Consider the following 4,042-nt stretch of genomic DNA (forward strand, 5'->3'; position numbering starts at 1 on the left):
AACATCCATGAGTGTTAGTCCTCCCTTCAATGCCCATTTCTTCTTTAACTGCCTCACCAAAGTAAAGTACCCAATGTTTTTGTCAAACATTTTGATTATAAGGGTGTCTTTCCAATGTTGGCGGATTTTTTGTTTCTCTTCTTTAGATAACAGGATTGTTGGGCATGTCGGATCCATTGAACCCCCTTCCTCATCCACATCATCATCATATTCCTCTTCATAAGCCATGTTATTTGTGACCATGAAGTTCATTCCCTGATGAATCGCAAAAGAGGGGGATGATCCATGATTTAGGAAATCCTTATAAGACACAGTGCCTCCAACCAAACGTTGGTTCCCTACTTCCACAGCAGCATTGTTTAAATCCATGTTTTCATGATCTGCCATTGTCATGTGGTTTGATTGTTGCATTTTGAATTTTTTTGTCGATCGATTTGCCGGATCAACCTCAATGGATGAGTTATTACGGTTTTCAAGAGAGAGCATTATTTTTACGCTAATAATTCATCTTATATTTTACTTGCGAATAATATCATGTGAATGATAATTATGGATTTCTTGATAAAATATAAATTAATAAAAGCAATAGTACAGTTTACTTATCTTGTGAAGTCAATTAATATCGCCAGCAGATCAAACACATGATCTTCAATCACATAATTATCGTCAAAGTCATAAAATAGTGCATGTTCCTTTTGAACAATAAAAACCCAAAATGAATTTACAACCAAATTCTTTATAACTGCAAATCTGTCCCGATTCTGTCCTGATTTTGAATATAAAATCATCTCAAATGATCCAAAAAATTCTCTCAAATTTGATGTCTTACGCATACGGGTTCGATCATTAACATAATCATCATCGTAGATGCTTCTTGTCATCAAACAACATATATAAAGCAATAAAGCACTTAGCTGGTTGGTAATTTACAATGAGTTGCCAACCGCTTTATGATTTATTCGCCAAATATTTATTTACCAGTAGTTCATACACAATACTCTCCATAATTACAAACCAATTCATATTGACGTCCTCTCGCATACCAATAGTGTCATTATCATAAAACCGTAAATACTCTTAAGAATGTTTGTAAAATTTGGTATAGGGTAACAATGATAATGATCATAAACTTGGATATCAACCGAATCACGAAGAGCACGCTTTCTTTAAGAGTATTTCGACTCTATTTCATGCATTGGATTACACGAAATCCCTTGTAGGATAAGACGATTGAGGTCCCTCTTCATCTAGGCAAAGATGAAGAGAATACTTAATAGAGTTTTTATTTTGCTTTGTGAATGTCAAATCTGAAAATTCTTTTGAGAAAATTATCTCCCAATCCTTATATATATACATAGAATAATATATATATATATATATATATATATATATATATATATATATATATATATATATATATATAGAAATAGGATCCTGTGCGAATCTAAAGTTCGGTGCGAACTTACGAACTAACATCAAAACTTTGTACGGATAAGATTAACCCATGCTAACTTCTTATCAAAGTCCCCATATGAAATGGTACCACTGTCACACATTTATTCCAAACCCCTCTCTCACTGCCGGTGGCCCCATAATACCGCCACTGTCACCGAAGTAACGAGGTCATCACCGGAGCACTATCGTCATCAACCTTCTATCTTTTTGCCTCACACGCACAAACCAATTAACCGAAATCCGAACTAACTCTCTGTCCCACTAAGTAGCCACCCACCCCTATCGCCGGCGACTAATTACTCCGCTGACATCGTGGTTAGTAATGAAATATAAGATGGCAATTTAACACTATTTTAGGGTCAGAATCTTTTGAGTAAGCGAATGGTATTGTTACTTTTGCAAGTTTTTGAGTCGTTTTTGGCAGATTTACCATTTAATTATGATGAATGAACAAGAAGGGGCGTCGGCATAGGGTGAGGTTATTGAGGGGAATAGTTGTCGGCGGTGGAGCGATGAGGCGATTGGCTGTCGAGGGCGAGCTGGAGAATGATGATGGTGATGTCGCTTGTGGGTCTGAAGCCGACGAACCATCTCCTCCATTACCATTTTCCCGACCACACATGCCTTTCTCGTCCGATGATATTAAAGAGAAATCAAAACTTAATTCTCAGATCTTCAAAAACAGGTGAATAATGGTTGAAATAAAGGAGGCCGAAAGTTTAATTGTCACATTTCCAATCTAAAAAGTTGCATATCGGTCAAAAATTTATCTATTGGTGGTGATGGTGTTCTTAGACCATCCCCAAGCAAGGTCAATTGCTAGGTCATGACCTTGCTTGGTCACACTAATCATCAATCAACAAAAAAATTATGGTGACCTTGGAGAGAAGAGGTCAATTTGTGACCTTTGGTGGAGGAAATTGACCCAACTCATGACCTATATGTGGCGATATGTGATTGGTTGGCAATATTAATAATTAATAAAAATATATATATATATGAAAAAGTGATATAATGTAGAGAGATGTAATTGGTTGGAAAGTGAAAAATGATTGGATTGATGACCTAGGTCGTGACCTTCTGCTTGGGAGGGTGGAAGTAGGTCAAGATAAATAAAGTGGGATTAAGAGTAAAACTGGGTCGTGACCTAATTAACGCGACCTTTGCTTGGGGATGGTCTTATTGAGGTGGTTTGATCGAGTGCTGGTCGGAAAACGTGGGTATTAAGGGTTTGTGAAGGATGTAATCAGGCGGTCCTTGTTCGATAAAGGATTCGAATATCGTCAATGTTGATGAAATCGATTGATCGGCAATAATGGGTGATTAAGATTTTACGTTTGAAGTTCTGGGTGATTGTTTATGGAATGGCAGTAGTGATTGTTTGAATATGCAAGTCCTGGTTGCCTTAGAACACTTAGAAGCCAGTGACAAAAATGTGACAAAAATGCCTTGAATTAGTGAAAAGGAAGAGTATTACTAATGAGTGTATGTGTATTGACAATTTGACATTAAAAAGTACAATAAAAGAGTGTGAATTAAGATTGAAACATGGGTTAAACTTGTCAGTTTAACACTAGTACAAATAATACTCAGCATTCTATACCTTGAATTAGTTGAATATACAAAATGTCATGGATGTAAAATAAATTAAAGACCTATTCCAATGATTAAGTAAAGTTATTCCCAATAATGCAACACCTATCTATGGGATAGGTAAATAAATTTTAGGGATGAAGGGAATACTACTCAAAGCGTTTTTATGACTCGTCCAAAAATTACTCGATCCAAAGTAACATCTACCCGAAATAACTCGGCCCAAAATAATCCAAATCCAAATGTGTCGCCCCAATATTAATCCCATTAAGTTTCTAGATAAACTCGTTTAAATGACTAGATACATACGTGTAACTTACTAGATACATATCTTTAACTAGCTAGATACACTCCTATAAGTTAATAGATACATATCCTTAACTAGGTAGATACACTCCACTAAGTTACTAGATACATTTACTTAACTAGCTAGATACACTGGTTTAAATTACTAGATACATACCAATAGCTTGATAAATATACTCTTTTTAAATTACTAGACACACTTCTTCTTTACCAAACTAGATACACTCTATTACCTTGCTAGATACACATATATGGGCATCTAGATACACTTCTTTAAATTGTTAGATACAAACATTTACTTTGTTAGATACACTTTTTTTACCTTCCTAGACATATTTCTTTACCTTGCTAAGATACACTCATTTATATTGTTAGATACATAACTTTAGTTAGTTAGATAGACTTCTTTAAGTTACTAGATACATATCTTTATTTAGATACACACACCTCATTAAGTTACTAGATACATTTTTTTAAGTTGCTAGATACACCCCTTTAAGTTACTAGATACATACCTTTAGGCTTTAACTAGCTAAATAAACTTATTTAAGCTACTAGATAAATACTTTTAACTAACTAGATACACTTATTTAAGTGAATAAATATATATACCTTTAAGTTGCTAACACTTCTTTAAATTATTAAATACATTTCTCTATTATGTTACTTTTTTGGTTCTATGTGTATT

Source organism: Silene latifolia, chromosome 11, assembly GCF_048544455.1.
Source record: "Silene latifolia isolate original U9 population chromosome 11, ASM4854445v1, whole genome shotgun sequence".
Lineage (NCBI taxonomy): Eukaryota > Viridiplantae > Streptophyta > Magnoliopsida > Caryophyllales > Caryophyllaceae > Silene > Silene latifolia.